We start from the raw sequence: 27,556 nt of genomic DNA, 5'->3' as shown, positions 1-27,556 counted from the left end.
GCCTTCTTTAAAATTCAATGCATATGTAAAGAAATATACGGTAACCCGAATTTACCACACTCGCAAAATCGCACACAGCCAACCATACACCCAGTATGGTATCGCGATTCGTGATTTTGCGCTATCATACTGGGTGTATGGTCGGCTGTGTGCGATTTTGCGAGTGTGGTAAAATCGCGTAACAGCAAAATCGCATAACAGCCGAGCATACACCCAGCAGCGCTGCTGATGCCTGAACGGTATGTGGAATGAAGTGGGCGGGCATCGGGAGGCCACTATGGCACGGGGCAAGCACTATGGGCAGTCTATCTGAAGTGTACCTGGCGTATAAGACGACCCCCCACTTGGAGGCATATTTTTCAGGGCCAAAAAATCGTCTTATATGCCGGCAAATACAGTAATAAAAGGCTAATATGTAAATTGTCCCCTCTACCAGGAGTTCCACCAGGAGTTCGACCAGGGGGCAGGGCCCCCAGGCCAACTGCCCATACCCCCTCCCCCCAACTGGCCCTGCCCATGATCCCCTATCTGTGCATGAATTTGTGCACTAGGCCTCTAGTTTGACAATAAAAAAAGTGCTGATATAATGCTACAACATGGAGGCCCTTGAAAACATTATGCTAAGTGAAAGGAGTTAGACACAAAAAGACACATACCATTTATATGGAACTTTCAGATCAGGTGAATCTATAGAGATAAAAAGTGGTTGCCTGTGGCAGTAGGAGGGTGATGGAGAGTGATTGCTGATGGGTAATAGAATTTCTTTTTAGAATGATGAAAGTGTTCTAAACTTGATTGAGGTGATGATTTGCCTCACTGTGGATATACTTAAAACCATCGAAATATCACATTAAATTGATGGAGTGTGTGGTATGTGAATTATATCTCAATGAAACTATTACAAAAATGCATTTGGGTAACACATTAGAGTGATGAAAGCTAAAATATTTAAACTTGTTAAATAACCTTTTTGCTTTCTTTTTTGATTGGCCAAAGAATGCAGTGATATTTATCATTAATTCAGTAACGTATTATTACCACACCAGAAGGGACTGACATTTTACATATATATTTTTACAGTATTATTCTTGATACAAAACAAAGTTACCACAAATGGTCAAGAAAACCTTCTCAGAACATTCTTAATTTGAAAACCATAAAAAATCCTTCGTATTAGTGGGATTTTATAGTATGACTTTTCAAATCATTAGTTTTTTTTTATATTTTATGTAGAAATCTTTTCTCTGGAAATTTGCCCATGCAATCATAAGATTCTAAGTATGACATCCAAAATCCACCTCATGTTTATTCTATAAGCTAGTCTTGAAGATATTTGACAAGAAAGTGATTTATAATAGAGCAGTTAGATAAAGAAGCCCAACAATATCACTGTTCTTTTTGTGCTAATGGTAAGCATGATAATAACTATAACACTTACATGGCATTTATTACCTGCCAAGGACTCTTCTAACTGTGTATCTATCTATCTATCTATCTATCTATCTATCTATCTATCTATTTATCTATCTATCTATCATCTATCTATCTTTAATTCTTCTAGCAACTTTTATTAACACCATTTTACAGATGAGAAAACTGAGGAATGGAGCATTTAAACTAACTAGCCATAGGTTATTCAGCCAGAAAGTGATAGAGCTGGGAGTCCCTGCTTATCAGCAGCACACTAGACTGCAATTTAATGGGGTCCTCAACTAGTGATTTAAAGAGTTACAAATATAATGGCAAGACAGATGTAAAACAGAATTATACAACTATCGCATTCTACTGTGACAACTCTTGCAAACAAACAAGTAGGCAAGTTTTTTTTTTTTCCATTCTGTTGGGAAAAGTAGAATTTATTCCTAGAACGGTTTATGGTTTGACAAGATAGAATGGCCACTTTATTCACTATTAGCCAGGTCTTCCTTGTCACGTGGTTTTGAAAACCTAATTGATCTATATATTCCTTCTCATTTTGTAATCATTATAATGGGAAGATAAATTGCAGTTCACTATTTTACCAGCTGTGAAGTGGGAAAGAATATTAAGAATGTAATGAGGAATGCTTAATTAAGAGAAAATGTTTCAAGCATTTCACTTATTGCAGAGCTATCTAGTCTAAATATGCTAACTGCCACAATCTCATCCAATCACTAGAGCTGGTTCCCTAAAAGCAATTTACTAAGCAAAGAGTTTTAGCTAAGTTGTAGGAAATTGCAGTTCCTCAGATGGTTAGATTTTTTGTTATAACAGACTGCCTTTCCAGACTCTTACAACCATGCTAGTGCCTTTTTCATAGAAACTCATTGAATAAATGTTGAGTTGCTTTTCAGAGTTTGCTTTGCATGTGTTAATGCAGTATGCAGATAAAAGGTAAAAGCCAACTCATTGAACCAAAGACCAAGCTACAATAAAAGAAATCTAAGATGCAGAATTTAGAGCATACAGAATAGAAAGAAAGAGAAACAGTTCATTTTACTGCACTTTGAACTTTAGGAGCTTTAGGTTGGCATAGAGCAATGGTTCTCAATCTTCTGGCCCTTTAAATACAGTTCCTCATGTTGTGACCCAACCATAAAATTATTTTTGTTGCTATTTCATAACTGTAATTTTGCTACTGTTATGAATCATAATGTAAATATCTGATATGCAGGATGGTCTTAGGGGACCCCTGTGAAAGGGTCGTTCGATCACCAAAGGGGTCGCGACCCACAGGTTGAGAACTGCTGGCATAGAGACTGTCTTAGGGGGCAGCCCCTACTGGTGACTTTTAATATGGAAGCTCAGCTCTACCAGATTCTGTAACTGCCTAGAAATAGCAGGAAATAGCTGGAAAGCTACTACCCAGAGCTATCACTGAAATCTGAGGATCGAAATGGAAGGAATACACCTTATTCTTCTAACCAGGAGAGAATGTCTATTCTGGAGTCGGGAAATTACTGCCTGTTCAGATTAAAGCGGGGGTGGGAGGATGGGGCGCTTTAGAAAATGGACAGTGGACAGTCACTGTATTTGGAGTCAATGCAGGGAAGTCTGGTGTAGAGTGTGGAATTGCCTTTGAACTAGAGGCTTTTCCAACATACATACCTGCTCCTGTGACTACCTATTCTGCTTCGCAAATTGGAATTGAGGCCAGCGAGCACAGTTCTGGCACAGAGCAAGCCCACAGTGGATTCTTGTTAGCTGGAGAGAGAGCATGTGGAAGTGCTTTGTCTCTTGCAAAAAACATCCTGCAAATGGAAGACAGTAAGTGCTCAATAAATGACTGTTTATACCCGTATGCACTTATTCTTATGTAAAGTCATCACACTTTTCTTTATTCCTCTCATTATCTACCAAGGAGGGCAGGGCTCCATGTCTGAGATCCTTGTTCCACTATTTATCAGCCTTAACCAAACTTGGAAGCCTATGTCAGTGATTGTTTTCATGGGCTATTAGGTACTTGGAGAACAACATTGGAGACAGGGTGGGGACAGAGGGCTTAGTGGGTCAGACAGCATGCTTGCAAGCAGCTGTTCCCAGTGGCACTGCCAGAGGGGCCATAGGAGCTATTTTCATCAGGGCTGTCTGGGATGGTGCCATCCTGGAAGAGTTCAGAGAGAATACCAACTACTCAGGTCTGCAGAGAGTCTTTTTTTTTTTTTCCTGTGGATTTGAAAATATTTTTTAGGTTGGATAGAAGAAGTGAGATGAAGAGAGAAAACACACCGGGAGTGTGGGACAAGATAGTGTTTCCTATGTGCAGTTTTCAGATCCTCAGCTTGTGCTAGGGTGTGGCAAGAGGGGACAAATGCCAAAGCCCCCAGCTCAGGGAAGCCCATGGCAGCTGCAGAGGAGGAGATAGTTAGCAGCTAGTGTCATCAGGAAAGGCTCAAAGCTTGCCACTTTTAAGCCTCAGCTGCTACTTGTGGTTCTATTATTGCTGTGGGGTTTTTGTGTGTGTGTGTGTGTGTGTGTGTGTGCTTGTTTATTTGTTTCAATCCTGCTGCAAATATATTAAAGAAAGGATTTTTTTTTTTTTAATGTTAAAGAAAGATTTAGCATGTCCTTCCACAATATTAGGACCTACAGATTCTGGTTCTGATATTTGCCCAGAGATTCCAAGCCATGGCCCAACACCAATTGAGGTCTTGGCCTTATTTAGTTCATCCAGCTCTGGGGGGCTCTCCGTTGGGTGGCAAAATTACCACGTATTACAGCTACAGAGAACTGAACCGTGTGTTTTGTGACAGATCAGGCAGGATTCAGAAGAACCAGTTTTAGCCCAGAATGCTCATTAGCTACTCTGATCTTGATTTAAGGTAAGGTAAACAAATTAACATTCTGATGTACAATCTTTATCATTAAGAAAGTCTCATTTCATGCTATCCTAGTTTCATTAGGCTTAGGTTAGTTGCTGCATTTTTATTATCTGTGAAGTTTGGCCATTTTCTAACAACTTGTGAAATTCTGGAAGAATACACTATGAGTGGCATCTTGGCAGAAAAAGCGAGGAGGATTTGGAAGAAGGTGGTGTAGAGATATATACGCAATTATGGGCTGGCCTGAGAACAACCAATATATGAAAGGGCAAATTTATAAAGCAAATATATTAAGAAAGGATCATTTTTTTTCCATGTTAAAAAAAATTTAGTATGTCTTTTATTGAAAATCTTGGGCTAATTTGCTATTTAAAGTGCAATTCTCGCCCAGTCATTGTGGCTCAGTGGATTGAGTGTCCATCCATGGACCAAGAGTTTGAGTGTCCATCCATGGACCAAGAGTCCCCAGTTTGATTCTCAGCCTTCAATGGATAAATTTTAATAATGGATTAGACATAGCTAAAAAGAGAATTAGTGAATCAGAAGGTAGAACAGAAAACTATCTAGGCTGAAACATTGCTCGGGGTGGGCTTAATCCCCAGTAGGCTGTGTGTACAGCCTATTGATGTTTCTATCTCTCTCTCTCCCTCTCTCTTCCTCTCTATCTAACCTTAATAAAAACATATTTAAAAAAGTAATTCTATTTATAAATTTTGCACACTATTTTCAGGCACATATATCGAGTCCAGAATAGCATGAATTTCTTGAATTGTAGAAATTCTGTTTTGCTTCCCAATTCCTTTCCTCTTCCACAGGAGGAAGGAGAATGGAGTAAACTTAGGTCCTGTCTTCGTTGAATGTATTTCTTTTTAATTCTACTTACCCTCACTTTTTAACTTTTCCATTAACAAAAGTGACTTTCACAGAATATATTTCCTGAAAAAAAGCAAGTGTTTATTCGCTGTGGTGATATATGGCTATTTTACATTGAGGTATAAAGCGCCCCTTGTATCATCTTTAGTTAAGCAATAACAAGGTTGATGAAATATAACTTTATTAGCCTTGGCTGGGTGGCTCAGTTGGTTATAGCATCATTCCAATATGGCAAGGTTGTGGTTTTGATTCCCAGTAAGGGCACATACAAGAATAAACCAATGAATGCATGGCTAGATGGAACAACAAACTCATGTTTCTCTCTCTCTGAAAAAGTATTAAAATAAAATAAAATAGACCTTTACCAAAGCTCTTACTTAATGTACTACTTTCTTCTTTTTTTAAAATAAGAGTTGATTTGAGCCTAACTGACATATTCCAGGGAGGAATATCTCAAATGCTCCTCTATTTTCTTCTTAAGAACTGACATAACAAAGTTTAGATCTGAGGTGTTAAGACAATAATCTAATGCATACCCATGACTCATTTTCCTTCACAGTTGTTAGATTTTATCTTATTAATGACTGGCTTGTAGAATCCAACCATCAAACATAACAATAGATATAACCTAAGTCATCATAAAAAAGGATGAATAGGCCTTGGCTGCCATGATAAAGAACATTTATCCTGATGCCACATTATCAGAGCCATAAGTTACCACAAAGTATTTAAGGATATCCATATACAAGGAATAAGAGTGAACTCGTGCTTTTTCCTCCAACATTTTACTATGAAAAGTTTAAAGGATTTTATAGTGATCAGTCATCCGCCAATTAGATTCCACAATTATCATATTACCATACTTGCTCTAGATATCCTTATAGCCCTTCTTCTATTCACTCATCAGGTCATCTTATTATTTTTTCTTTTTTAGGCATTTGAAGTAAATTGCAGACAATAATAAACTTCTAAAACCATTAACATACAGCCCAGCCAGTGTGACTCAGTAGTTGAGTGTCAACCCCTGAACCAAGAGGTCACTGGTTTGATTCCTGGTCAGGGCACATGCCCGGGTTGCAGGCTCAATCCCCAGTGGGGGGCATGCAGGAGGCAGCTAATTTATGATGTTTCTCTCTCCTCAATGTTTCTCTCTATCCCTCTCCCTTCCTCTCTCTCTACAATCAATACAAAAATTAAAAGCTTTAACATACAATTTACTAGTTTGTATTCACTTATTTGTTAATGGCTCTTTAAGAGATAAAACTTATGTACAATGAAATGCACCATTTGGTGAGTATTGACAAAGTTATACACCTATGAAACCAAAACCCCTATCTGGATATCTTTGAATGCTTTGGGGTCAAGAAACAGAAAATCGACCTAAACAACTTGACCCCCATATTTGAAATCCAGGAGACTCATTCTTGGTAGTTCTGTTGGGTCTCTCTCATATAGCTCCTTTATGTATCAGCTCTTTCTTTGGTTGGCTTCATCCTTAAGCCTGTGATGGAATAGGAACTTTAGGCCTCACATGGCCCATAATAATGTCAAGGGGAAGAGAGGGAACATTTCCACCTAGGATCTCAAACAGAATTCCTAAAATTTGTGCTTAGGTAACATGCCTGCTCATGAACCAATGAGATTATGGCTAGGGAAGTGGATGACACAAGCCAAGTAGGCATCTCCCCGCAAAACACACACATTCTCTATTTCTGTCTCTACCTCTATCTCTCAAGGGTCATTCTACAGTTCACACATTCCATTTCTACCATTTCCAGAAATTTTTTGCTTGCTCATATAATTTTCTTTTACTTTGAGAAAGGGGAAAAAAATCCATTAGTATAGGTTGTTTTGAGAAAAAATGAATAGTGTAACATGTTATAAAATACTCCAATAAAAACAAAAAGTCGTTTATTCCTCTGCAAGTGTGAAATTTTGGGGCAGGAAGTCAAAACTGTGAGTCTTAAATTCTTTTTCACACAACTATACATCAACTTACTTTACAAGAATTTCTTTAAACAAACCTTATTTTAGGTGGGTGCTACCATTTTTCATTTGCTCAGCTCATAATCATTGAGTGTCTATTATATGTAAAGCATTACAGTACTTGCTATGAGTGACACAAAGTGAAATAAGAGAGACTTCTTCCTCTTGAGGAGCTCAAACTATATTCTATCCAGCATGTGTACAAAGTAGAATTCATGACCTAAAACCACATTATATTAAAGACAACCATTTTGTTTATCAGTAAGGAAAAAACTAAAAACTGGAGAGAAATGGTCATGTATTTTGCAAGTTATGTGTTTGGAAAGAGAACACAAAAATCACATTTTTTCCTATATAGGAGAGAGAAGCGACACTTCCAGATAGAATAACCAAATGACACTATACATATATTCTTATACTTTTTCTGAAATAATACTGTCTCCTTAGAACTATGATAGTCTACTTATAATTGTCATATTCCCTTGCCTTCTTTTCCTTTTCAGAACTCAGCGGAAATGTTGCAAAGCTGAAGGAAAGGTGGGATTTATGTTTTGAAGCCAAAAGGTGACTCAGCAGTGGCATGAGGGGCTCTGCCACCCTGCATATCCCCTGCAGGGGCCTTCTCAATGCTGCTTCACTAGTTCTATAATCAATCCCTGCACCCCACCTCGATGCTAGCTAGACACTGGCTTGGGTGCTGGGAACAGGAGGAGGACCTTTATTTCAAAGACTGCCTTCTGTGATTACTTGTATCTCTCTGAGTTTCAAGACCACACTTTTGACCTTCTGTGTATCAGGGACTTTACAGTCACTTTCCTGGTTCAAGATTTCCAAAACTGTTAAGATAAACCATCTGCAAAATAATGAAAAGAATGTAAATTTCTAAATAGCATATCTGGGCTTGCTCAAGGCAAGAGTCCTTTGTTCACTTCTATTTGTCCAGAGGCAACATTAATTTCATAAAGGTATGGGTGCCTCAAAGGAGTGGGTGCCAAGGTGGGGAAGGGCAAATACATTACATGTATCTCATGTCTCATATATCCTTGTATAACAATTTATTTTAAAATTTACAAAATAGCCCTGACCGGTTTGGCTCAGTGGATAGAGCATTGGCCTGCGGACCAAAGGGTCTCAGGTTTGATTCCAGTCAAGGGCATGTACCTTGGTTGCGGGCATGTCCCCAATGGGGGGTGTGCAGGAGGCAGCTGATGGATGTTTCTCTCTCATTGATGTTTCTAACTCTCTATCCCTCTCCCTTCCTCTCTGTAAAAAATCAGTAAAATATATATTTAAAAAAAAATTTACAAAATATATACAATATAGTTCAATAAATTCATATGTTCATAATTCAATAAAAAAACATTGAGAGACATTGAAAAGAAATTATTGAAAATCTACAGCTGGGAAGTGTTGAAGGTGCTGTCAGGCATTATAGCTAAGAAGGATACTTAGAAAAGGAGGCTATGCTTCTAGAATAACAGAAGACGGCTGCCTCAGAAACCCCAGCAAGCCAAGAGGGCTCAATGACAAAAGTGGGACACAGGCCATATACCCAGGATAACAACTGTGAATCCATGAGGCGACACACAGCCTACAGTGTGGGAAACTGGTCAGAAGTCGGCCCTCCAGTGCTGGGTTGCTACTCCTCTCTAATGAGCTTGTGGTTCAATACAGAGATCTTCTCATAACTTGTAGAGACACTGGGGACAACAGAGTTAGAGACGAGAATCATCGCAGAGGAGGGTGATCAAGGCATATATTTTTATATGTGGGTTGTAAAGATGTATAGTTGGGCAATTCAGTAATAAAATAATAATAAATAGTGAAGTGTCAGGTCCTGTTCTGTGCATTTACATGTATTTTATTTTATTGAGTCCTGATAATGGTAGAAACTAAGGCATATAGAGTGGTTTAAGTAATAAAGGGGATTCCTTGGCTTATGTAATATTACATTTAAGAACTAGGTAGACACCTCGTGGATTCACAGTTCTTATCCTAAGTATATGGCCTGTGTCGCTCTTTTGTCATTGAGCCCTCTTGTCCTGCCAGGAGTTTCTGAGGCAGCCATCTTCCATTATACTAGAAGCATGAAGTTTGATCAGGATTCCAAGTCTATTTCACTTAAGTTCTCTTGATTCTCTCCTTTTCAGTGCATTAGCTTTGCCTTCACAAAGGCTTCCTTTGTAGTTATATTTCATAGCTACCAGCATCAATCAAGACTGAAGAGAGTCCAGCTGGCATGCTCAATGATTGGGCATCGACCTATGAACGAGGAGGTTACAGTTAGATTCCTGGTCAGGGCACATGCCAGGGTTGGGGGCTTGATCCCCAGTAGGGGGTGTGCAGGAGGCAGCCAATCAATGATTCTTTCTCATCATTGATGCTTCTATCTCTCTCTTCCTCTCCCTCTCTGAAATCAATAAAAAAATAAAATAAAATAAAAAGACTGAAGAGAAAGGGCTGGCTGCCATCAACGAGCAACAAACATCTTGAACTTTCATGTTTTTGGACTATCTTTACTCCCAGACTCACAAGATATGAAAGCAGAGCAGTCCATCACTAGTTGTCTTAGGCTTACCCATCTGCAATGTTGTGGCAAGGAGGATGGAATTACCCTGACTGTCTTAGGTCAGTCAGCATCCCTTTGTGGATAGAGGTGGGACTGTAGCTGCTACTATGGAGAAGTGTTCATTGAGTACTGAGGACAAGCACCATGTCCTCCACAAAAAGATAATTTGGGCTCAATGATGAGAAACCATTGAAAGGTTTTTGAGCAGGGTACGATGGGATTAAGGCCATCTTTTAGGAGAAATAAAATTGGGAGGGGAGCTTATACAGAGAAGAAAGTACCCACAGGAAAACCACAAGAAAGATACAACTTGGAAAAGGTTAGGAGACATTGGCATACATGTGGGACTCTGCTGTTTTCAATGTGATTTTCCCTGTAAACCTCCCCACCATGCCTATCACCTATTCAGCACCCATATGCACCCTCCCTTAACTCACCCCTCACTGCCCTCTGATTTGGGAGTTATGCCCTGAATACCAGGATTCAGGATTTGCTCAGTAATAGAAATAAAATAGAACTCTCAACTAAAATGGCAAGTGGCTCAGGCTCAAATGGTGAGGAATGCTTTTTGTATTACTTGGGTTTTGATGTCTTTCCAAGGAACACCTCCACTCAGATATCGTCCCAGCCAAAGCTGGAAAAAAGTTATCTCTTTGTTGAAACAAAGCTGTTTTAGGGATAATTAAGATGCAGACTTTCTGGGAATGCTAGCAGATGTTCTTTACTTACATAATGCAACTAAGAAAGGTCTTTCAGGTCATGTGTTCTATTTTATCGACTTCCTCCTTCCCTTCTGCAAAAATTGGAAATGGGAGCTACTTTTGATTTTTAAGGAGGCAGGTTTTCCCCACTGTTAATAAGAACTATGCTTGCCCAGCCAGCGTGGCTGTGGTTGAGTGTCAGCCTGTGGGCCAGGAGGTTGAGGCTCAATTCCTGGTCAGGCCACATGCCCAGCTGCAGGCTGGAGCCCCAGGGGGCTGGGGGAGGGGGTGCAGGATGCAGCCGATCAATGATTCTCTCTTATCATTGATGTTTTTCTCTCTCCATTCCTCTCTGAAATAAAAAAAAAAAGTATTAAAAAATAATTACACTTATATCTCAGTGCACCTTCATGAGTTTAGTTTTCTATTCTTTGAAATGGGTGACATGTACAAATGCATCAGATTGTTTGTACTCAAGTACTGACAAGGAACTGTGATGTAAAAAGTGTGATTTTTCTGATGTCTGTGTTGAGTACAAAAGGGAGAAGCTCCAGTTAAACCCATTGAGAAGCATCTGGGAAATCCAAGAAGCCGGGCTTGGAGCCAACACTTCTGTCTACATGTTTGCTGTTTGCTGACTTTGCACTAATGTGGGCTTTAAGCCAAGAAGAGCGATCTGATCACTCAAGACTTTCTTATAACTTACGATCACGTCTTTCCAGGGAAAGGTGTAGGGTTTAGGGCCAGGGATTCCTTAGAAACCACCCTTCCAATGCACCAGGATTGGTTGAGCCACTTTGTTTATCATGGGACAAAACGATTGAATGATTTACATGCTTAATTAACAGACGGGAATCTCTTTGATTGTCCTCCCCTTTAGCTTCACATTGGGTGCTTGTTTTGCTGTTAGATAATTTCATATTCGAAAGGGGAACATGGAGGAGGGGAAGTTGGTTTGGCTACATGTCAGCAGTTCTGGAGAATGTTTACTCAGGGAGGAGTTTGAAAACTGTGAGAATTTGGGGATTATCAGGACATTTTCACTTCTTTCATGTTGTTCCCACCCTACCAATGCTGACCTTCTAGCCCCTGCCAGAGAAAACTTGTAGAGGCCAGGACTCAAGCCATTCCTCAATCTGTATGTGTGGTGGTGGGAAAGGCCACCATGAACACAGCAAATGTAGATTAAGAATCTAATCTACATTTGGGGAAATCATTGCAATTCTTATTGGTTGCTTATGTGAAAAGACATTTTAATATGAAATTTAGCCTAGCAGTCCTTAGATAAAATATGACAGGATTTTTGTTTTGTTTTGTTTTTTTAACTTTGTAGTCAAAAATTCTAACCTTGATAAAGCATTGGAAAAGTTGTTTAGTTACTTTGTCTGGGGAGTCCTGGAAAAGGGCCTTCCAGGAGATTTTTTTGTACACTATCTTTAAAGGAAAACACTTACTGAAAACTCTATGGTAGTCTATTTGTTCAAAGGTTAGATTTGAGAAATTAGTCTCTTAAAACTGCATTTATTAGAATTCTTCGGTATTGCGCCATGAGGCCTTGAGAACCCTATCTTATCTATGTGACATGGCAGAAGGATTGTTAAACTGAAGCATGTGGTTCTCACAGAGCAAATGTTTTCTTCTAAACATTTTTAAAAGATAGCACCTCTTTTCTACTTGCGTCTCTTCAAGGGTTCAGAATGGGAAGAATGCTTCCCATGCCAGTGCAGGCTCTGCCTTGAGCCCCTATGTCTGTTTGATAATTTTCCTGGGGGAGGAGGGTCAAGGTGATTGCAGGCCTGTCTCCCCTTCAGACTTTTAGGAATGGGAGGTATAAGCAAAAGGGGACACCTTCTAAAAGGGAGGTCCAGCTCTTGTTGCTGAACTTATTCTAGTGACTTAAAAGAATGGGTGCTCCTCCCGCTTGGCACCTTCCTCTCCTTTGTACAGACTTCCATCAAGGCCTCTGCAACGCTTTCCCTTTTTGTCCCTGTGGGTGTGAGTGGGGTAAAGGTAAATACCAGGTTTTATGGCCTGGCTTAAGGAACACCTTTAATGGCGACCCATAAATACAAAGAATCAGCAAGAAGGACCCATGGTCCTGTATCCTCTCATTATTCTACAAAGAGTTGGGCAGAAGCCCAAAGCTGCCAGATCCTGTCCCCCTGCTAATCGACCTTCTATAGGTCAGTATGAGGATGGCCTCATCTCTGGGTCACAAATAATGTGAACTTGGGCACTGAAAGGACTGAGCTGGGAAATGCCAGGTGTGCAGCACCTGGAGACTTCGGGGCCTTGTTTGAAGTCACAGCTGCTCCTGCTTGGGGAAGGGAGCCACTAGGTTTGGGTACAGCCCCTCCTGCTGGGGAAAGGCTGGGCTTCCAGTCCCAGGCAGCTCACTGCCTGGCAAGTCAAGCTGGGTCACATCCACAAACCCTGTGTGTGCCCCCACATTTGGCAGGTCTGCGCACTCTCTAAGGTGAGGTACGGGGTTATTCATTCTTAGGTCTGGAGCTTCCCTGCCTAAAATCCCGGAAGAGGCATTCCATCTTTCAAGGCTCTAAGTGCATTTTGACTCACCCTGAAGTTTTGCAACGAGGACTTTAAACTTTACCTTATTTGATAAACGAGGGTGTTTAATTCAAAGGTTAAACTAGGTTAAGTCTTTTAACCTCTGACTCTGTTTTTAATTGCTTAACACTGAGCTTTCATTATTCTTTGGCAATAGACTGTAAGTTTTATTACTATGCTCTTTATTGTGATATTCATTGGTTTGGTGTTACTCTGATTTTCTTTTAGCCTTCTCAATAAATAATAACAATAATATAATAATAATTAGTGCTTATTGATACTATTGGATAGTATTGACAATAACCAGTATTATTACCAGTATGCCACGTAGTGTGAGAAGCATTTTACATGAATTGTATCATTTAATTCTCAAGTAAGTATCATTAGTCCCATTTTGAAGATGGGGACACAAAGGATTAGACTAGAGAGTTTAAGAAACTTGCCCAGCCAAATGGAAGAGTTGGGCTTTGCAGCTCCACAATGTCCCATCAAAATCATGCTCTTAGAGTTTACAGATTGAAGACACAGCTGTGCTCAGCCCTGAGCCATGGGTGCCTGGGGTCAGAGGTGAGAATGCCTCTGCTACCGTGGACATGGAGCCTAGGAAGACTTGTCACTGAATATTCATGTCATGTTGAGCAAAATTTAAACTTTCTCACATAATAATATATCAACTACATACATCAAAATGATGAATAGCAACATTAATATATATAAGAATTAATTAAGAAATACTTAAAAGCTACAAAAACTGGGCTTAGTTGGGTGAAAAATTAGCTATTTATACTATTTCATATACCTAATCAGTAGGAAGCATTCTGTGTATATATACAGGAAATGTGTCAGATTAGCTTTTGTGTGTCTTTTTTTTTTTCTGCAAAGAGCTTTGTTGTTTCATTTGGCCCAATGCATGGGAGAGGGCTTCAGGGTAGTTAAAGAATGGCTAGTAGTTTCGGGGAGAGGCTCAGGAAAAAGCCAGACACCAGGGGGATGCAGAGGGACCCCTCAAAGGCCTCTGGGCTCCAAAGGCTTCTAGTCCTGCTTGAGGGTGAGCCTTTCAAAGAGATACTCGCCCAGCCCAGCCTGGGGGCCGCAAGCCAGCTGAGGTGAGTCAGGTGGTCACCCATCTTCTGGATGACTTTCACCTCCTCACCCAGGAAGTGGTTCTCCAGGAAGTCACAGAGCTGAGGGTCTGTGCAGGTAGAACCAGGGCCTGCAGCTCCAAAAGGGCCTGGTTCAGGTTCCTCTCCAAGGCCAGGGCGGCTTCCATGGTGCCCTGAGTTTTGCCCACTCATCTTGGGGAGGCTTCAGCACGTCCTGGAAGAGAATGCAGCCATTGCACTTGCTATGCAACTTTAAGAGATGCTTAGCGCCCTTTTCTCCACCAACTTGTGGAAGAAGTGACCCACGCCTCAAGAGCCATGTCGTCGCGGTGGAAATAGAAGCCCAGAGAGAGGTAGGAGTAGGAGGGCGGCAGATGCAGGCTGGCCAGGCGTTTCCCATAGCCTTCACCTCGGTGGAATAATTCTGACGAATTAGAGAGCTCATGGTTGTTTGACAATAAGGAGTTAAGGTAGAAACAAACAAACAAACAAACGGGTGCTTGGCTGGCCCTGGAGATGGTTCTGAAGGTGGTGACTGGATAAGACGAAGGAGAGTAGCCAGAGGCTGGAGGAAGGGGCATCCCTGGGTCTGTTCTGTCCAAACACTGTTGTACCAAGAGACAGATCTGGGACCGCCAAGGGCACTGCCTGTGTGTCTTAATTGACGATAATAATAATAATAATAAATACTCTTCACCCAAGGACTTTCATTAACTAAAACTATTAGGATTTCTGGACTGTGAGCACAGCTCTTACATCTTAAGCTCTAGGAAACTTTCTTGTTGTTGCTTCTCAGTAACATGAAACTGTAGGAAAATGCGTATTGCCAGAATTATGTTTTATACATAAAGAGTAAGTCAGTAAACTCTCATTCCATAAACATGAAAAAAATGTTCTAAATATTATCGGTACATTGTAGATGAGGAGTTTTTCAAGGTATTGCTCAATTTCTGGTTAGAGCTAGAAGAAATGTTTTACTTGGTTAACTGTAGATTCTTACTATAGACTGTAATATAGAGCTTTTGACTCATTGTTCTCAAAGAGTGTAAGTTGAAATAACAAATAAGCACTGGATATTCAGTTCAAGACCCTCTTACTTCCTCTATAGGAGTGGATAAGGCAATAATTGTATGATTATAGCTGAACTTTTCACACTAAACCTTGAAATTTCGTGGAAAATAGGTCCTGTAATTTAGGTGTTGATTTTAGGATTAGGAGAATTCAGAATTCTAAGGGCTGGGGAATCCTGGATTCAAGACAATAAATAGATCAACATGGCTCAGTTACCATTCTGGAAGCACTTTTTCTTCAGTTATGAGAGTGTCCACATTTATTTTTTAAGTTGAAAATATGAATTTTAAAATGACATATGAGAATCAATTATGTATGTTGTGAATAGGCAAAAACTATGGCTGGTGGGCTGTATCTGGCCCACTACTTGTTTTTATAAAAAAAGTTTTATTGGAACACAGCCATGCCCACTCATTGACCTATGGTCTATGGCTGCTTTCATGCAAAAACAGTAGAGTTAAGTAGTTCCACCCAAGACTCTATGGCCTACAAAGTCAAAAATATTTGCTATGTGGTCCTTTTCAGAAAAAGTTTGCCAACTTTTGATGTATAGGAGAGAAACAGAGAGAGAGGGGAGGGAGGAATGGAGAGAGATTTGTTTGTGCAGGGTTATATTAAGGAATACCTACAAGAAATGGATGACATTCTTCTAAAGATGAATACTTGGCAAATTTACAAATTGATTTTGAGAAGGTTTGGTGTTATTATTATTTCTATTTTAAAAGACAAGTTTAGAAAACCAAGTTTAGAAATATTCTAATTTTGATCAAGGGTAGAGTCTTATAAGTCGCATTATCCTTTAATTTCTCTGTCCTATGATATAAAGCTTTCTTCATTGTGTCACACGTTGAGCAGCTGCTTGTGTATGTTTATGTTTTCAGTCTTCTTTGCATCACTAGACAAGAAATTACACCAAAAATCTGTTATTACTTAGCTGGTTTGCACTTTAATCATGCACATGGGAGTCTCTTCCCACCTCTATGAATTCTTGCTCTTAGTCTCAGGAACTGAATGAAGCCTGAAGAAGGAATTACCTACTGTTTTTATTCATTACCATGTCTTTTTTTTTTTTTTAAGGGAAAAGTCGTCTATCAGATAGACTAAGAAAGCTGCATGCATTCAAGACACTTAACATGTGCTTATAGCATTTAATGCTTTAAATCTGTGTAAGAATCTGTATATGTTTAAATTGCTAGTCAAGAATGTTAGTTCAGGAACATTTGAGATCTTGCTTCCTGGCATATGTTGTCAGTTTGGCTCAAATAAACTCATAAAAATTCTAAAAAAGAAAAAAAAAGAATCTCAGTTCAATAAAATATCTGCTTTCAGAGACAAGTCTGTTATTGGCAATTAGAATGGCCTTTGCTTTGTAAAACCTTTTCTTTTGGCAAAATCATAAGTCTGTTATGAAACAACCAACATTTGTATTCTCTGAGTCACAATATAGCTCAAAGAGACTTGCTAGCCTACTTCAAGGTCTTGCAGGCATCATTATGAAGCTCTGCAAGTCTCTGAGAATTTCTTGCCTAATTTTAATTCCTTCTAGCATTCCCTGCTTCAGAGGTACACATGTGTTTTCTAAGCTTCTTTTTCAGCCTTTCCTTGATTTTGTAAGAGCCTGTAGGTCCTTTCAGTGAAAACTCCTTTTGCTTAAATCAGCCAGAATTAGTTTTGTTTCTTTTTAAAAAAAATATTTTTATTGATTTCAGAGAGGAAGGGAGAGGGAGAGTTAGAAACATCAATGATGAGAGAGAATCATCAATCGGCTCCCTCCTGCACACCCCCTACTGGGGACCGAGCCCACAACCTCAATCAGAATCGAACCAGGGACCCTTTGGTTCACAGGCCAACGCTCTATCCACTGAGCCAAACGAGCTAGGGCTTTGTTTCTTATTAGTACCAGGAATTTGGTATATAAATATTCGATGACAAAAATGAGATACCTGTTACACTCTTTTCGTTCCTAAAACACAGACTCTGAGTTATTTATAAAAAATTGTTGCCTTTTACAAAATGTAAAAAAAAAAAGGGACCAATTCTGGCTTGGTATAGCATAATCATCTTATGATCCCTCACATTGGTCTGAGCTTTAATGCATAAAAAACATTGGCCTTGTAACCAGTTGTTGTATAGAGGGCTGTGTGTTATTTATATAACTCTCATGGTCTCTCCACTGTTCTAGGAAAAGGGTATTAATGCTTGTTGACTGATCCCATATGGAAAATGAAATTGCTTTTAGTTTCCAAGAAATTAAATTTTATTTGTCCCTTTCCTCCTTTAAAAATACGAAAAAGTGAGGTTTGGGGAATTGGTCTTCTCTGTGCTTTGGAGTTTGCATTGGGGGTAAGATGCAGAGAGTGTCCTATTTAATTAATTTCATGTGGTGGTTTGCAGTTTTACACCTCTTCATGGACAAGGACACTTAGCCAGTTCTATCATGAGTTAGTTAACATTTTTTTTTTTGGTCTTTTTGCAGTTTAGTCTGTCACTTCGGTGAGCTGTTTAAATTGCTAAATATTTAGGTACAGACATTAAAATCCCACTTTAGAGTCAGCTAATTACATAATCGCAGGTAAGATGACACATGAGCATATTAATATTTTTAGCTTTCACAGATGCTATTAGGAAGATATGTAATTACAGCCTCATGGAGTTTCAACAACTGTTAGAGTTGATGGCCCAGATGCCTTCAGAGAAAATGGGAGGAGGTCAAACTGTGAGGCTTTGGTCTGTAAAATCACAGTTACATCCCAGGTGAGATGAATATATAAGAAAGTTCCATTATTTCTATAGTCATTTTCTTTTCTTCTATCTTAGTTCTGTGATCAGTATTTGAGTTACAAATTATGGTCACCAGCTACTATTTAAACAACATCTTATCTTTTAGAAAGAGATTTTCTATGTATTATTCTATTGATTCTTATCATTTCAGTGATCCTTAGCCTATGAACTAAGAGGAATCAGTGATTATTTTGGTTCCCAGTATAGAGCTGAAGTGCTTTCCTAAAGTTCTCTGATACTTTTTTGGTTCATTGTTATGTTCCCAGTGTTCAGGTCAAGATGGGTACATAGTTGACTTGTAATAAAAATTTGCCAGTGGCAAAAGAAATGCAGCTCAGTGACAGAGGAAAAGCTTGGCCAGGGACACACAGTTACTAAGTGATGGAGGCAGAAGTCAGATTTAGGATTTTTGATTCCAATTCCCACACTCAGCTCTGTAGTGCTGATACCCCATCAGCTTGATGGGGGCAGCTGAGATAAAGAAATACATTTGAATTCTTTAAATGCAGATCTCTTAACTTGGATGAGGGATTATTTTAGAGCTAAAGTTAAATTCTATAATTCTGAAGTGTTTAAATGGAATTTTTAAAAATATATGAAATTGGAGAGGAAATCTTGAGGGCCAAGTCAGTTTGGAGTTCATGCTGAATCGTCACATTTCGGAGGTTTAGATATGAAAGCTTCTTTGCATGTTGAAGACAAGGAAAGGAAAGTTTACTAAGGTGCATAGTCCATGAGGATGGTCTGTGTTGCTTGGCACCAGGCTTATACACACTAGGTGTTCAGTTAATATTTGTTGACCGGGTGAGGTCCAGACTACTAAAGTAGTTGCTCCAAGTTACACCTTAGTAAAGGTCTTCCTAAAGGGTTCATACCACACTGATCAACATACCGGTATTTGTGGGGTATCCTTTGTGCCCCCATCTGTCACTTGTGTCAGTGGGCTTCTGGGGGTGCCATGGGAACAAGAATTTCCTGAGGCCTTGATGGGAGGATGAGAAAGCATTTTTGAAGAGGTAGCAGTAAGGGAGCTCCCCTCCAAAGTCCCATCTCCCTCTGTCCCACCATGGAAAAAGTCCCATTTTGTCTTCAGCAGGCATAAGATCAAAGCTACTGCCCAGAGTTTCTGCTCCATATTTGCATAGTCCATTCCAGCATCTGGCTAGCTTAGCTTGTATTCCCAGCTGCAGTCCATTGTGTGTGATGAGCCATGCAGCTTTTAGGACCACAGGTTAGTGTAGGCCAAGGAGCAAGCTAGTGCAAGGAAGCAGGAGCAAAGCAAGAGGAATGAGAGAAATAATTTCTGTCTGCCAATTGTAATTGTGAGCTTAACCAATGATTTTGTGCACTTGCATTGGCTTCACCTTTCTAGCCAATGATCTTTGTTTCCCAGGCTAGACTGACAGGCAAGCACCTTCTGTACCATCACCCTCATGTCACTGTGCGTGCGTTCATCTCCCGTTGTTGAACCCCTCCCCTCAGTGATCTGCAGGGAATGGACCAGTGGTTCCCTGGGAGTATGAAGTTGCAGCTTCCTGGTGAAGCTGCCCAGATGCTTATACTGTCTGACCTTTCCTTTGCTTTCTTCCTATTATTAATACTCATAACTGGCTAGTTACAATGGTAATAACACTGTCTCCATGTCATCAACATAATCAAGTTGTTGATCTCAGGCTGGAGGGATAATCCAGCCCTTTAAATGACTCTTACTTGGCCATTTGACTTGGTACCAGAGCAAGAATAGAACTGACAGTCTTGTTTCCTCCCTACTTTCTACTTCCTCATGCCAACTCTGAAAGTATTTATGAGGACTCAACATGATCTCTTCCTCTGGAGACCAAATGGCCCTGGAGTAGGTAGTGTATATACAGCTGAGACAGGCCATGAGGCTCCTAACTCAGCCCTGCGCTCCTTTCCCTCTCAGTCTCACAGGCATTGTCACAGACTATTCTACCCAAATACAGCATATCTCTGCATTTCTGATTTGTTCTTCCCAGATTTAGCAGTACTTGGTCTCCATCTCTAATGCAAGATTGAAACTGGCCAGCCTGCACTGGTGAATTTAAAACGTATACTTTCTTATATCCCAGCTCTAAATTTTCTACCTAACTGGATGTTTAGGGTTATACTTCAATACCTTGAGCATGAACACTCTTCCCCACCCCAAAAGCATCTCAGGCCTGCTACAAGGACAGACAGGAGGAAGTGAAACACACTCTGGTTGCTCATGTGCAGCTTGTGTCTTTGAGTCAATTGCCATTGGAAAGAGAAAATTGTGCATACATTTCTCACTTAAACTGTGAGTGTCTCCTATGTGCCAGACACCAATGCTAGAACAATAGGTAGACCACAGGAACCCTTCCCTCAGGGAACTCACAGACAGAGATTCCAGCCAGCTAGTGCCAGGAATGAAAATGTGGACAATTACACAATGTGATAATATCTGTGATAGAAGGATGTAGAAGGTGCAGTAGGAGCACCAGGTGGAACTGATTGACTCTGTCTTGGGGAAAGGGATAATGAAGACTTCTTTGAACAGGTGACAGCTAAGCTGGGCTTTGAAAGAGTTGACTCAGGGTACAGTGCAGAAGAGGGGAGGTACATTAAAGGCAGAGAAAATAAGTAGGAAGACCTGAAGATGTGAAACATTATGGTGTGTTCAGGAAAGTCCACATAATCCTTCAGTTCATTGGTTTTTCAAATTTTTCTGCTTGTCCATCCTTATTTATAAACATATTTTGAGCATAGATGCTCCCCATCATAAGCACGTTAACTTAACAGTTGTACACACGCACTACTATTCTGATGCATTATAGACATTATAGACACACACAAATAGAAATTTTAAAATCACTTTTGCCCGGCCAGTGTGGCTTAGTGGTTGTTGACCTGTGAGGAGGTCATAGGTCAGGGCACATGCATAGGTTTTGGGCTTGATCCCCAGTGTGGGCATGCAGGAGGTAGCCGATCAATGATTCTCTCTCATCATTGATGTTTCTATCTCACTCCTTCTCCCTTCCTCTCTGAAATCAATAAAAATATATTAAAAAATAAATTTTAAAATCACTTTAAAGGTGAGATAAATTAATGTAGACATTCTGATCTTTTCTGGTTGCACCCTGAAGGATGGTCTTCAGCTCCCTCCTCTGTAAGCTGCTCTGTAGACTCTAAGCCCCCATGAGGGAGACCAGGTGGCTGTGTCAGATTCACTGCTGTGTGCCCCCTGGTTAGCACAGTGTCTGGCATTACTAGACACCTGATAAATGTTTGTTGGCTTGAGTTGGTTTCCAGTGTTGTCAGAGAGTTAGCCTAAAGTGATGAGCTGGTGACAAGTGTGTCTCAGTTTTATTGAGGGAAGACTTTTGTAGATTTTCCCAGGGGTTAAGCAGAACACCAGAGCTTTGAGTGTAAGCTCTGACTCGCACTCTTTGTCTTGGGATGGGGGCAAGTCCTTCACATAATTTCTCTGTGTTTCATGAGGGCATTTGCGCTGTTCAACAGGGCAGTAATATTCCTGCACATCACATGGTGCTCGTGGCAAGTGACTAATAAAAGTGATATTGTGAAGCACTTGGCACTGGTGAAAGGCCTATCAAAATGGTAAATAGCCCTTGTATAAGCAGCTGGAGAGAATGAGGCCATTCTTCCTCCCACCATGGCTCTTACTGGGAGTGATAACAACATCAAAAGCATATTTTTCTGTTGGACTTTTTGAATCCAGGGGTCTATGATGTTGTGGCAACAGAAATATCCTTTCCACATGGCAGCAAACAGTGCCTTGCAATTAATAGATGGATTTGAACATGATTTAAGGCAGTGTATGTGAATTTGTTTTAAAGTGCAATTAACATTTGATTATAGATTAGTTAAGCTTATATACTTTCAGGTATATATAGAGAACAGATATCTTCCATAAATTTCAGAGAAACTAGGAGATATATACATATATATGTCCTTTTTTAAATCTTTTTCTCTCAGAATAACTTTGTATACATAGGCCTGCTGATAATATTTTATCTTTAGTTACTCAGCCTGCAAATATTTGTAGAGAGCCCATGGGGCCAGCTTTTGTTTGTATTAAACGAGATAGCAAGAAATAAACAGCATGCCCTGGCCCGTGTGGCTCAGTTGGTTAGGCGTTGCCCAGTGCACCTAGGGGTTGCTGGTTCCATTCCTAGTCAGAGCACATGCCCAGATTGTGGACTCAATCCCCAGTGGGGGGGCATGCAGGAAGCAGCCGATCTATATTACTCTCTTACATCGATGTTTCTCTCTCTCTCTCTCTCTCTCCCTCTCCCTTAAAAAGCGAAATAAACAGCATGATTTGTGCCCTCAGGACGGTGACTTTCAGGTGAAGAAATAGAATGAGAATCCATGGATAAATGGAGGGCAATTGAACAAAACATTGCAAAGACCCTTGGAGAATTGAAGCAGTGGTTGTAGAAAAGAGAAATCCTTGTGACCTAGAATAGAAGGAGATGGCTTCCTGGTGAGGTGGGACTGGAGAAAAGATGGAAGTCAAAGGGAGGAAGGATGGATTCCTGGGCGGGAATACCAGGAGCAAAGGCACGGAGATGGGGTAGACAGAGGAGCTGTGCCTGCTTGGTGAGAGCTGGGGCCTAGGGTTGGGACCAGGGGTCAACACCCTTGATAAGGGGAGAGGCAGAGTGAGGAAGCTTTTATTGCTGCACAGAGGACCCAGAGCCTGTGGCACACCAAAATGAAAAGAGAGCCTCTGGATGTCCTTACAGAGGAGAGTGAGTTTTGCACCAGGTATATATTGGAAGAGTGGAGATCCAGAGACTAACGGAGGAGACTCTAGACTTGAGTGTTGAGAGTTGAAGGCAAATCAAGGGAAATTTCCAAGGGGTCAACAACAGAACTTGCTGACAACTTAAATGTAGGGGATGAAAGAAATAGAGTACAAAAAAGAGCTTCTGTCAGCACTATATGGAGAGCTGGGAATACAAAAGAACTGAACCCTAATTTCTCTCTTTAAGGAGTTCTTAGTTCAAGGTGGTTGAGAATGTTATCTGGCTGGCTGGAATATTTGAGGAATCATTCCTAGAAATCAGATGTTTGGGGAGAGGAACTACTTAAGTAGGGAATAATGATAAGAGAATGTGTGGGGGGAGGCAGTTGGATAGATTTGTCGTTTAACATATTATGGAGATTTTGAATGGTGTGTGTATGTGTCTCCTGTACAGATAGAAGACAACATTTTTATTTTGAAAAAACAATACCCATTTCAGTGGCATGGTCCTTAAGCTACAGAAACTGGTTCACCAGGATCAGCTACTTAAGCTATGCCTGGTATGCAGTTGGGGCTCAATAGATGTATATTGGTTGAGAAATCTTTTACCAGCTTCTTAGCTGGAAGCAGCCGCCACTCTAGCTGGATGTCACTGAGAACACTTTTGAGGGCTCTCGAAATGTTTTTAAACACTGAGAAATCTTGTTTTTTTCTCTCATGTTCCAGACCTGTACGCCCAAGCCTCTGGCAGCTTCAGCATCTGTCCTAAGCTGAAAATAGATGATTATAACTCTACACGGTATTTGTACAGCATGCTTAGCACAAGATTCTCTTTGATATATTCATCCTCGTTCGGAAGCCCAAAGGAAATGAAATTGGCTGTTTCGCGCTCCTTGGCGCTGTGGTTTGTGGTAGATCTTTTCAGTACAAAATGTGCCTCAGAAACAGCCTATTCTGTTTTGATCTCTGAGTAAGGGTTTACCCTGGAGGCTCTTCAGGGTGTCCATAAAAACAGAGAAGTTATAGAGTTGAAAGAGATTTTAGAGATAAATCTGGTCAGCTTCCTCATTTTCCAGATTAGAAACTAAAAGTCCTAATTGGACAAGTGCCCTCCCTCGGGCCATGTTACCTAGACAAAAACTGCAAGAACTAGAGTTCAGGTGGTCTGATTCCTTCCAGAGACAACCCAGTACCAGGCTTCTGTTGGCCATCCAGCCTGGGATGAAGTGATGAAGTGAAGTCCACTTTCTCAGCCCGGTTTATGCTTTGGGCATCCTTTCCCTCCAGTGGGACTAATGCTTTCCTCTTCTTCCCTTCCCCTTAATCAAATGAGAACAGATTTAATAGCATCCTTTATACTTGCTGCTGAACTGATTATATTTAATACACACGAGCTTGTCACCTATTTCTCAGCTAAGACCTGTCTTAAAAAGAGCCAGTGTGGCTCAGTGGTTAAACGTAGATCTATGAACCAGGAGATCATGGTTCGATTCCCGGTCAGGGAATATGCCCAAGTTGCGGGCTTGATCCCCAGTGTGGGGTGTGCAGGAGGCAGCCGGTCAATGATTCTCTCTCATCATTGATATTTCTCTCTCTCTCTCTCTCTCTCTCCCTTTCTCTCTGAAATCAATAAAAAAATATTTTTTTATAAAAGACTTGTATGACTTCTTATTGGATGGAAGGCTGTGCTCCTGCTCTGGGAGGGTGAGCATCAGTGAGCAGATGGGGATACATTTAAAGAAGAAAAGGCCCTAAAAATCACACGCCAATTCTGGCTGGAAGTTAGTTCACTTGTCAGCTTTGTAAGGTTTTTGCAAGCGTGGGCCATAGACTCACAGGTTCCTGAGGCCTCGGGAGGGCGCTATAGCGACTGGAAACTTACTCCCTGAGAGTAAGCCTCACCTTGACCACACCCTGACCCAGAAAGGTCTGCTTGATCAGCACACACCTGATGGGCCGCTCTCCTCCTGCCTCCTCCCATCACCCTTTTCTTCTTTTTACTCCATAACACACTGCGGGTTCTGTTTCACTGCAACCCAGTGGTTTGCAAAGTGTGCTCCCTAAGGAGCCACAGCAGCATCCCTGGGCATTTGTTAGGAATGCCCATCATTGGGCCCAGCCTTGAATGGTCTCACACGCCCTCCGGGTGATCTTCCTGCCGGCTGTCTTTGAGCATCACTGCTCTCACTTCTCTAACTTGAATCCCTGCCTCCGGCTGCAGATCACCTGGCATGTATTCTTCATATTCCATCATTTTAGTTATCATTTCATGATCTTCTGTACTTCATCTTCCTCTATATACTTTCCCCCCTTTGTCTAAAAATTAGCTCTGAGATGTTTTTCTCAGGGAAGACGTTTTTAGTTTCCAACACTGGATTGTGGTGTCTTTCTCAAGACGTGAGTACCGCCTGGGTGTTACCGGCAGTGACTTGCTAGGCTGTCGCAGCGTCCAGGCCAGTTCTCGTCAGCGGGCCACTCCTCGATAAACTGCTAGATTAGCAGCAGCCTCTGTTCCCAGGCTGCCCCACGGTGGAGTTCAGCAGATGGTCCAGCCAGTGAGGAGGCCAAGGTTGATGTTCTGGCGGGGAGAAGTGGGCAAGTCCCCTAACTTCTCCAAGCTTCGGTTTTCCCATGTGCAAAACAGTGATGTCAGGGAGGGCATGAACTACCGATCCTGAAGTTAAAACTAGATATTCCAGTTAAAACAGTTCAGTGAACGTAGTCATCCGTTTGGCTCTAGCAGCTCCCGCAGGAAGCAAGGACTCAGGAGTGTTTCCAGGCAGTGACTTACTTGAGCGCTCTCTCACCTTCCATTCTCTCTGCTTGTACCTGCCACTCCCCCTCAGGGCCCTGGTGCTAATCCTTTAACAAAAGGGAGCAGCCAAGTCTGTCTGGAAGTTGCCAGCCCACCCTGTTGTTCCTGATTCACTTCCAGAAACATTAAGCAAATTTAGTGCAAAATCCTGTATCCGTGCTGGAAAACAACTCAACAACTGAGGACTGCATTGTTCTAAAAAGTAACTGAAATGGCTGTTTTGTGGCTTCTGGATGGTGCATCTGGCAAAACCTGACAAGGAAATATAATACATAATAATGACAGCAGTAAGAGTTGACATTGAGAGCTTATCATCTGCTGGGCACTTTACATAGTTTCCCATTCAATGCTCCCATATAAGACATATGTTATCATTCCCATTTTGTAGATGACAAGATTGAGGCACTGAGAAGTTGAATGCTTTGTCCAAAGTTACACAGCGAATAATGGATGGAACTTGAATGTGAACTCAGGCTCCACAGCTCTTCTAGGACTGACTGATGAATAGTGAATGAGGAAGGCAGGAAGTTAATGTGCTAACTAATGCCTCTGAGTTCCTATTCCTCCCTGAGAGCTATACTCTCTTATCTCCCACTTGCGGCCACCTGAACAGGGACATAAAGGGAGGGACAGAATATATGTCCCAGTTTGAGAACCACTGTTCTAAGTGAAGAGCAAACGCCTGTGTATTGGGAGGAAGGAGCCAGGACACAGCATCCTGGATTACAGAGGGGCAGGATGTGGTGTGAGGGCCGAGCTGGAAACAGCAGCCAAGCTGTAAGAGCCCTGCCCAGGCCTTTACCGGGACAGCAAGAACCTTTATGTACCTGTGCTGAGTCACTGTGTCCTCGGTGAGTTCCACGAACCATGCCGGGCTTGTTCCTGCACCTGTAAAATGGCAATTAGAGGCCTGCTACTCCTGGGTGTGGTGTGTAAACAAATAATGACTTGTTTGGAGAAAAAAAAAAGATTCTGGAGTTTCTTGGAAAGGTGCTGTGCAAGCAGGGAGAGCACCGTTCTTCTGAGTCTCAGAGGACGAGATCAGAGCTGGAGATGTCGATACGTTGCTCTGTGTTCCTTTAGAGGAGGAGACCTCTGAGGGGAAAAGCCCACGTGAAAGAACGCAGTGAAAATCTCAGGTCTAATGAGATAAGGAAGGCTGACGTAGGGACCTTCCTGTCTCAGCCCTATACTTATCCTTATCTCCGGGATGAGATGAAAGAGTTATTTATTTATTTAAAATTTTAAAATTACAGTTGGCATACACTATTAGTTTTAGGTGTACCACATAGCGATTAGACATTTCTGTACCTTACAAAGTGATTACCCTGATAAGTTGAGTGCCCATCTGGCATCACACATAGTCATGAGGCATGAGAGATTAGTGAGGGGTTCCTGGACTCTTCTATTCGCATCCCATTAAAAAGTATTTGTTATTTGTCTTGTGTGGACTGATGCTGACTCCCTGGGATGGTGTCATTCACCAGGTCCATTCCCTGTCCCCCAGGAGTGTCATCCTCAATTAGTGCCAACATGAAGACAATATGATGACTGCTTTGGTAGACACTTCTGCGCACCCTGTTGGTATTTGCATTGGCAGCAGGATCTATGTGGTGTGTAGATGGCATACATTTTTACTTTACCATGGCACCTTAGCATAACTGGAATAGTTTTTCCTTCTTAGCCTGTCTGAGCATAAAATAGGCAGAAAACAGATGCTCCTGTCATTTAAAATGTGATGTGATGGAAACCTCTCTCCACATAAAAATCAGAAGGTCTGGGTTCAAGTCCCGACTCTCTTTCTTTGAAAACGTGGCTTGATCACATCACTTTAATTTTGCTGAGCTCCCTTCCTTATCCATCAAACGAGTAAGCCACTGTTTTCCTGGGTCACAGGGGGACTTTTCATCTCAGCTCTGACAGTCTATGGTGTCATCTAGATGTAAGATACTCCCGTTACTATTTCTGCTAATACTGCTTCATCACGGTTTTAAATAGTGACTGATAGATGGGACCGGGAATTAAACATGCTTAA

At 41.1% G+C, this 27,556-nt stretch overlaps 1 protein-coding gene and 1 long non-coding RNA gene across 2 annotated transcripts in view; both read left to right on the top strand.

Annotated features, from left to right (window-relative positions):
* The window catches only part of DEPTOR (DEP domain containing MTOR-interacting protein), a 161,258-nt gene that overhangs the window by 5,504 nt on the left and 128,198 nt on the right, over window positions 1–27,556 (top strand). The gene's annotated exons all lie outside the window — the stretch shown is intronic.
* Window positions 4,232–8,052, top strand: LOC107183998. Its single transcript, XR_001514818.1, has 2 exons — window positions 4,232–4,301; window positions 7,664–8,052. It is a non-coding gene; the product is annotated as an uncharacterized LOC107183998 (long non-coding RNA).

This window comes from Myotis davidii, unplaced genomic scaffold, assembly GCF_000327345.1.
Source record: "Myotis davidii unplaced genomic scaffold, ASM32734v1 scaffold1, whole genome shotgun sequence".
Lineage (NCBI taxonomy): Eukaryota > Metazoa > Chordata > Mammalia > Chiroptera > Vespertilionidae > Myotis > Myotis davidii.
The sequence above is the reverse complement of the archived record's forward strand: the minus strand, read 5'-3'. Positions and strand labels throughout refer to the sequence as shown.